Source organism: Sebastes fasciatus, chromosome 8, assembly GCF_043250625.1.
Source record: "Sebastes fasciatus isolate fSebFas1 chromosome 8, fSebFas1.pri, whole genome shotgun sequence".
NCBI lineage: Eukaryota > Metazoa > Chordata > Actinopteri > Perciformes > Sebastidae > Sebastes > Sebastes fasciatus.
Genome location: NC_133802.1, coordinates 34,502,626 through 34,511,843, shown reverse-complemented (window position 1 = coordinate 34,511,843; position 9,218 = coordinate 34,502,626). Strand labels below are relative to the sequence as shown.

At 41.6% G+C, this 9,218-nt stretch overlaps 1 pseudogene; it reads right to left on the bottom strand.

Annotated features, from left to right (window-relative positions):
• Positions 1-5,568: 5,568 nt before the first annotated feature.
• LOC141772104 (transcription factor HES-5-like) lies at positions 5,569-7,417 on the bottom strand (annotated as a pseudogene).
• Between the last annotated feature and the right edge of the window lie 1,801 nt (positions 7,418-9,218).

Sequence of the window (9,218 nt, the reverse complement as noted above, 5' to 3'; positions counted from 1 at the left end):
AATTACCTCATGACCCCCTCAGATCTATTTTGTGCCCGTTTGGAGGGGCCCGACCCCTATGTTGATAACCACTAATGTTTAAAATGAAGAAGATAAACTGAAAGAGAAAGGAAGGAGCAGGTAGGGAGGTCATCAACATCAACTGGCTGCAGGTGAAACGTTTCTTTTTCCCACCTGTTGCTTTTCTTCATGTTACAGTTCACCTTTTCTCTGAGTTTCCTAACAGAAGGAACGTATGAAGAGAGACGGCAACGATCTGAAGAGAGACACTGATCCAACGCTGCTGCTGCTGCTGTCTCGCTTCCACCAGGAGGCACACGTCGGTGGGCAGAGGAGGGAAACAAGTGATCTTGTGTGCACTTGACGTTTTGATTTAGTTTGTTGTTGTCATATTGTCGTATCAAATACATCAAACTCAGAAAGAAAGTAAGCAATGTGATATTAGAGAAGTATTTAATCCCTAATAATTGAAGCCCCATGAGGAGAACTGACAGGTAGCCTATTATATGTACAAGTCATGGATATGATTCTATTAATGTGACTTTATGTTAATCAGAATTTACTCCCAAATGGTCTATAACAGAAAGTTCAATGTTAATGACAGGAGACACCTGTAACATTAGGAGGGCATCCCTCTAACACCACAATATTCACTGCTACCATGACAGATTATAGTTTTACAGTCTTTAAAACACATTTTTCTTTTAATATGTAGCTACATATCATCTGCCACTGTCAATATAAATGCTACTCACTGTATATACAGTATATAGACATATTTACAAGTACATACTTCAGTATTTATTTCTTTTCACTATTTGTATTGTTAACAACTTACAGAACACTTGACTTGTATATTCTATGTGTTATCTTATTGTTGGTCATATATATATATATATATATATATTCATAGTTTATTTATATATACACCTATTTTTTCACTACTTGTGTACATAACAGTCCTGACTATTCCTCACCTTTATTTGTCCAGATTCCTTGTTCCAGCTGTTATTTCTATTTCTTTGTAAGTACATTGAGAGAGATGCATAAAACCAGAGTTAAATTCCTTGTATGTATTTACAAATAATTCTGACTCTGATCACGGAGACTGTTAGCAAAATGTATCAGTGTTACGTGCCGTAGTGTGTGCGTCAGAGTCGGCAGTGTTTTCCCCTTTCCTAGTGATTCAAGTGTGTTATTGCGGTGTTGTTGAGCTGTGGCTCTAAGTTGCGCTTTCTCTTGTAGAAAGTAGATTTAAGTTTGGTCTTTGTACACTTTTGTTTATTGTTAATAAACTGTATCATTTTTGTTTACACACATCTGTTGCCAGTCTCTCTCTTTCCTGGGTCCTTTCCTTAGCCCCCAACTTAACAATTGGGGGCTCGTCCGGGATTTCCACCCTGGACCTCTCGCACCCCAAGCGAGAATCATACCCCTTAATTTTTAAAGGAACTGTCCGTTATTTTGGTATTTGGACATAAAAACATTTTATAAAAGTAACTTTCACTTCAAGTTATGAATATTTAATTGATTTAGTTTTTTGTGAGGATTTTTTCTCAGACGCTGTGCTGCATGTTGAATTACGTGTGTTAAAACAAATCACAAATGATTGTTGTTGTTTTAGTCAAATATAAGTCACTGAGAAACTGTAGGCAACCTTTCATCATGAGCTCTTGTCTGACGTCTCCTGAGGGTCTGCAGACCCTGTTGTAAATGAACTGTGTCAAATCAGTGTCAAGTTAATGGCATTATGAGCGCGCTGGCAGCGTGCCTCTGAGGGCCTCCATCACTGGCTGGCCCCAGATGTGAAGCTGGCCTTGTGGGTCCAGTGTGAGTAGTCCCGTCTCCCCAGTTTCCCACAAGTCCCCAACATCAGGGTAAATGAGCTACAAAAGCCACGCCGCTCCTCAATGCTCTGCTGGGAATGTTAATTGATCTTTTGTTGCGGGACAAACAGAAACTCTGTGTCTCGGTCCATCTGGGAAAAATCAAGTCAACTGACTTCACTGCCCGGCGCAGAGCAGTCTGGCTGCCTTCAGCCTGTGTTGACTCTTTTAATTTAAGGTTTCAGACACCCGTCTACTACGCTGAAACAAGTACGCAAAGAAACGCAACAGAAATACTTCTCCATTCAAATATGTTACTTAGAAACCTGAAATAAATTAAATGGAATGAAAGTGCTTTAGTGATTTGTAAAAGACAATTACAGGGAAAACAAACTAACCCGAAATAACAAATAACAAATAATACAATTACAAATATTTAAATGCAATCATACGGTACAACAGCAACACAACACTTAGGGGTGCAAAACTGAAACCGCGTTCAATGACGCACAAACCAAACCGTTGCACCGCTATTAAATACAGGCCCTCTAATTATTTGATGAGTTGCCAGAGACATAGAAGAGGCAAATATCTGAACATCAAGTAGCCTGCCTTATTTCATGTATAAAATCAGTGTTTTGGCTTCATATAATATAGAAATTAGGGCTGTCAATCGATTAAAATATTTAAGCGTGATTAATCGCAAATTAATCGTAAATTTTTTATCTGTTCAAAATGTACCTTAAAGGGAGATTTGTCAAATATTCAATACTCTTATCAACATGGGAGTGGGCAAATAAGCTGCTTTATGCAAATGTATGTATATATTTATTATTGGAAATCAATTAACAACACAAACCAATGACAGATATTGTCCAGAAACCCTCACAGGTACTGCATTTAGCATAAAACAATCTGCTCCCATCATAACATGGCAAACTGCAGCCCAACAGGCAACAACAGCTGTCAGTGTGTCAGTGTGCTGACTTGACTATGACTTGCCCCAAACTGCATGTGATTATCATAAAGTGGGCATGTCTGTAAAGGGGAGACTCGTGGGTACCCATAGAACCCATTTACATTCACTGATCTGGAGGTCAGAGGTCAAGGGACCTTTTTTTTTTAGACTTTTTTTCAGACTTTTTTTTATATTTTTCAGAAATTTTTTAGACTTTTTAAAAATATTTTTCAGACTTTTTTCGGACATTTTTCAGGGACATAGACATGGACATGACAGTTTTTCCAAATTTTAGCGAGCCTCCTTCGCGACAAGCTAACGTGACATGGTACAATAGACATTGATGGATTTCTTAGGTTTTCTAGTTTCATATGATGCCAGTAGCTTCACTCTAGCTCTAAAACTGAACCATTACAACCTAAAAATCACAAGTTGCGTAAATGCATTAAAGAAATTAGTGACGTTAAAACAAATTTGTGTTAACGCGTCTATTATCACGTTAACTTTGACATTTGCTGAACCGTTGCACCACTAAAGACTTCCCTCCTGCAGCCTTCTGAGCAGGTTTGTGACCTGTTGATGTTTTTGGAGTCACATGTGGTGCTGTAAGTTTCCAGTACTTGTTTTCTTGCTCTTTATCTGCATATTTCAGTATATCTAAGTAAACATCTCTCTCGTTGCAGCATTTGAAAGCACAGAAACTGCCAATCTGTTAATTCACATCCGTGTTTGGCTTTATTATCCGTCCTCTCCATTGATTTCATCGTAAACATGTTTGTGTGAATGTGTGCCTCCTCTGAAAGTCAGTGTGCACTACGCGGCTGCCGGGGGTCTTTGTCTACAAGTGTGTGTGAAGACGAGTTCCCCTCCCACCAGCAGCCCGAGAGAGAGAGGGAGAGAGAGAGAGAGAGAGAGCTCTGAATTCCTGCCATAAAGTCTCGGCCATCGCTCAGACCTGCGGCGGCGCAGAGCGGCTTCCCGTCAGCCATCTCTCTGTGAGTGTGATATCTCCCGTTTCCCACACTCTGTGCCTATTCACTGGGCCCGAGACGGGGGACAATAGAAGTGTGTCTTGTTACACATCACATTAGCTACGGTGTTTGATCTCCTGTTGAAGGGGGGGGGACCGCTTCAGCCAGACCATCTGGCCCGGCCAACTAGACCCTGAGAAAGTCCCAGGCATGCCACACTCTCCACAACTTCTGCACACACAAAACAAAAAAATAGTTGTGAAAGACTTTTGTGGCACTTGAGACATAATTCAAGCAGCAGACAGCGTGCCACGACCACCACCACAGAAGTGGGACATGTGTGCCGGGTGTCACGCCGGCTTTTCTATTTTTTTGAACACCTGTGCACCAGTAAGGTCAGATCAGATGAAACTTTAATGATCCCTGTGGGAAATACTGGCGACAAGAGTTCAAACTTTCCCTCTGTTTCTGAAGTAAAATCAGGTTATTCAGATATATATCGCACTGTAACTACAACGTCAAAATACTCTTCATGCATTCAAAATCATACTTCAGTAAAAGTATAAAAATATTAACAAAAAAATATAAAATGTTGTCATTATGCAGGATTTCAGAATCATGTTTATTATATTATCAGATTATAGTGATTGATGAATTAATCTGTACATCACAAAGGATGTAATTTTTTACCTAATATACTGCTGGGTAGCTTCATCTATAATAATTCATCCTCATTTATTAGTTGATTTATATTTTGTATTATTAATCTGAATCTGGAAAGTAACTAAAGTTATCAAATTAATTTAGTGGATTAAAAAATAATAAATATTTGCCTCCAAAATGTAGTGGGGTAGAAGTATAAAATGGAAATACTCAAGTAAAGTACAAGTACCTCAAATGTGTACTTAAGTACAGTGCTTGAGTAAATGGACTTAGTTACATTCCACCACTGCCATTGACTTTAGTAAGACTATAATTTAAATGCAGCTCCGAATAATGAACCTCTCAAGACATGAACATAGTATTATGTCATCTTTACTTTGGTACCAGAATAAATACAATTTGTTCTCCTTTGCTCACGTGGTACTGAAGAATTACTCCAATTCTTGAAATTATTCTTCAAAACGTAAAAAAGTAAAAGTGTGTACGCTGTTATGGCAACAAACAAAGTGGATGTGCAGAGTTCGAGTTACGCTGTGATAACCTGACAACGATCGCTACGGGAATCAACCCTCGCTTCTTATGGTGTTGTTCCCCTTGAGCAAGGCACACAATAGATAAACTCTCTGGTGTGACTGGATGTGAGTTTGTGGTCCTTTATGGAGCCAAAACCGAATCAGAACAACAAACTCGACCTTCTGCCCGACATATACAGGAATGAGACGCTATACAGTCGATGTCATCGCTGCTCTCGCCAAAGCAAACAGACTCCATGCTGCTGTAGGTACAATTACAAGTGTTTTCAATGGAGTCCGGTGACGTTGGTGAGAGCGTAGACGGATACGACAGCTTCAGTTCCCCGTCTTAAAGGGCCGTCTGACTGCGAGGTAAAGCGGTGAAAATATTCTAAATATAGCGTACACTTAAAGTGATATGGATTTCTTTTAGGTGGCTGAAATACATACATTGTTTTACTTCTGTCTGTTTCTACTAACTCCATCTGCTGTAGGTAACACACCGTCTACGGAGAAGTACCTCATACAACTACACTTTAAAATACCCAAACTATCCCTTTAACATCGGCACTAACACATCATCTACAGTTGTTTCTGTCTGACTGTACGTTGACCTCTGGAAGAAGTAAAGACACTACTATTGTTCATGTTTTGCAAAACTTCATGTGAAGTTTTTCAATTTATTTTTCAAGTTAAAACTTCTCAAAGAAGAAGACAGATTCTTTTAGTAAAAGATTGATGTCAACATATAAAACGCCTTTATAAAAGGTATTCACTGGAAGATGAAAAAACATCTATAATAAACATTACAGGTACAACACATAAGCCAAATAATGGTTACACATATAGTCAGAATTAAGTATAATCATGATAAGATTTACAGTAGAAGTGGACCCATGGGATCCATATTGTTGATTCATCAACACCAAGCTGATGTCAGTGATACTCAGTATCAAAGATAGACAGTTTAAACACATCAAACCGTGTCTCAGACACGTAGATTCAACCCAACGTGGGCGTTACAACAAGATCATTCAGTGATGTTTGCAGAACAAACAAACAAAAGTAGTTTTTCCCCACAAGAGTAAAGAGTATAATGTGTATACACACGGTGTACATGTTCAGTAAAACCTGAATCATTTCAGTCCTCCCAAAGGAATACTAGTAAAAAACACTCAACAATATTGAATCTCCTGCCAAAGCAAAAGGAAACAGACTTCAGGAAGTCTTCAACTTTGTGTCCATGACGTTCACAGACGTAGTTCTCTCTGTGGTGGAGGAGGAGGTGGTGCTGCCTCCGTCCTACCAGGGCCTCCACAGAGCGCCGCCGGCCTGGCTCACCCCCTTACTGGAGCTGAGCCGATGGAGCGGAGAGCCGGGAGGGGTGACGGAGCCGGGGCTGGACTCCTGCAGGCCCTGGAAGTGGCTGAGCAGCCGGCGGTGGGCCTGAGTCTGGACCTCGCAGTGGGACAGGAAGCTGACGGCCTCCTGCACGCAGCGGGAGTAGCCTTCGCCGCCGCCAGAAGAGGTCACGCCGGCTTTCTGCTGCTTGTGCTGCTGCCAGCCTCTCAGATAGGCAACGGCCATCTCCAAGATGTCGGCCTTCTCCTGCTTGGAGTCGGGCTGCTGCCGGAGGAACTCGGGGCCCAGCAGGGACTTGAGCTGCTCGATGCTGGTGTTGATGCGGTCTCTGCGCAGCTTCTCAACCATCGGCTTTCTCAGCTGAAGAACAGAAGAAAAACATTTAGGATATAAAATCGGACTTTTTTTAATATATTATATGAACACTATTAAAACAAAAGGGAGTTCTTTATAGAAATGAGATTCACCTTATGAGCAGGAGTCAGGTGTTCCTTAGGATAGCTTGCTTGTCCAAACACAGTGGGCGCCATGGCTGTAGAGACAGAGCCGGTTGAGTCTGAGCTGCCTTCTCTCTGCCTCGGCCTCGTATTTATACACCCAAATCTCCATATGAATGTGTGGGTCTTGGGCTTGTTGGAGTTTCTCACAGTCCCCCGACCAATGGGAGCGCTGGGAAGGGCTTTGAGGAACGCAGGGCTGCCACATGCTCAATGAAGTGTTTATAGCCGCGGGGACAATGAGTGTGTCTCCGGGGAGCAGGTGGAGGAATAGACTGCGAGAGAAAGAGTGGGGTGGTGGTGGAGGAGGGAGGAGGCAGCGTAGCTGGGAGACTGACCCAGTGCTTGTGTTGATATGGGAAAGTGGTGACCCCAGAGGGAAGCACGCCGCTGTCTCATGTCATCTCAACCGCCACGTAATTGAGCACAAAGTGCCTCCGCCACCAGGCACACGTGGGTGTTACAGAGGGCCAGCCGGGAGAAAAGGGCCGACATGAAGCCACTTCCACCACGTTGACACGGCAGACTTCTCCTCACGGAGACGAGCAACAGTTGAGACGTCTCAGAGACGGAGAGGAAAAGAGACAGATCTGGGACTCAAATCAAATAAAAGAGGGTTATGTGTGAATTTATTCTTTCTTCCCACACACAGTTTGATGTAAATGTAATGAAGTTATAATACTTTGTTACAGTATTCAAGTATTTTTTGTGTACAGCGGAGTATTAGGTCCACACTGAGGAAAAAAAAAAAAATCGGAGATTTCGAGAATAAAGTCAGAATTTTGAGGAACGTGGAGCGTCTTGTGAAGTTCTACTTTAGTTTAAGTTTTACAAATAACCAAATACTTCATCTTTTGGCTCATCAGCACCACATTATCATCAGTATCAGGACCTGGAAAAGGTTATGCAAGAAACTGAGTTTATTCAGAAGAAAGAACCACATGGACCTGATGGAGAAACTGACTCTTTAGAGGAGGAAATTACTCTTTTTTTTGTAATATTAGGACTTTATTCTCGTAATTATTAAGAGTAAAGTCTTAATAATTACGAGAATAAAGTCCCAATATTACTAGAAAAAAAGTAATTTCCTCCAATTTTCTTTTCCCCTAAATGTGGCCCTAATACAGATACTCACAAATACAACGGAGTATTTAACTCGATTTTTTATTTTTCTGTCAACTTTTACTTTTACTCCACAACATTTCCCCGAAGCATCTTCATCACTCATTAATACACTATGTGTTGCAGGGATGACGTATTTCTGTAGGCCAACCAGGAAGTTAGCATCGCCCTGGTTCCCTCCACTAAAACCCAACGGGATTGATCTGAGTTGATTTGAGTGTGAGTAGAAACACAACGAGGCGGTAAAGGAGGACGAGTCAGTTTGATGATGTTTAGTCGTCTCATTTAGACGCCCACATTCGCCACATTAACTTCAGTCTACATTCTGATAGAGGAAACCCAGAGAGTTGCGGAAGGTCTCATTTGTTTTTAAGATTATTTTTTGTAGCTTTTGATGGAGATGGTGTTGAAAGGGGGAGAGAGAGAGGATGACGATGACATGCAGCAAAGGGCCACCGGTCAGATTCTAACCCCGGCCGCTGCGGTGAGGACTCAGCCTACGTGGGGCCTTTTTTTAGGTCAGGTCACAACCTGTTCACACATTAGCAATAAAAATAGATTTAAGGTACTATATGTAACTTTTAGAAAGTCCTTGTTATAATGACACCGTTGGCCGTTGAGAGAACAGACTGCAGTGAACTGCAGTCAGCATCCTGTAGCTCCGTAGGCGCGAGTGATCCTCCTGGGCATCGGCCAAAACAGTGACGTGACATTACAATCAGATATCACCGTTATTATCTGTAATGTCAAATCTCCATGATACTAACTAGCTCGCCAAATTACTTCATCAGCTTACGTTACGAAGCAAAACCGTCCCGAGTCCTTTACATAGAAATCAGTCCGCAGGCTGGTATAGGCAACCGAGAAAGTCTTTTTATGTTACATTACAATCTGTTCACTCAATGGCAATACAAAGTGATTAATACATGTATACATTGTTACATATAGTACCTTTAAAACACGTTTGTACGTGTAAAAAGTTACATGCAGTCCCATTAATCGATTATCAATGTGATTAATTTAATCAAGAAAATAATGGACAGCTTAATCAACGATGGAAATAATCATTACAGTCGGACTGTAAACATCCTAACAGTCTCCACACTCCCAGCACATGTTCACACATCAGGCTAAACCACACACACACACTCTCATTCACTTTCCCTCCCACACACACACACACACACACACACACACACACACACAGCTGGCTGACCTGCCTGCCGCTGGCCACGTCTCAGTCACACGCTCCCTTCCTGCCTGTGTGGAACGTGGGAGCCGCTGTGGTCCCCGGCTTCCCACACTTC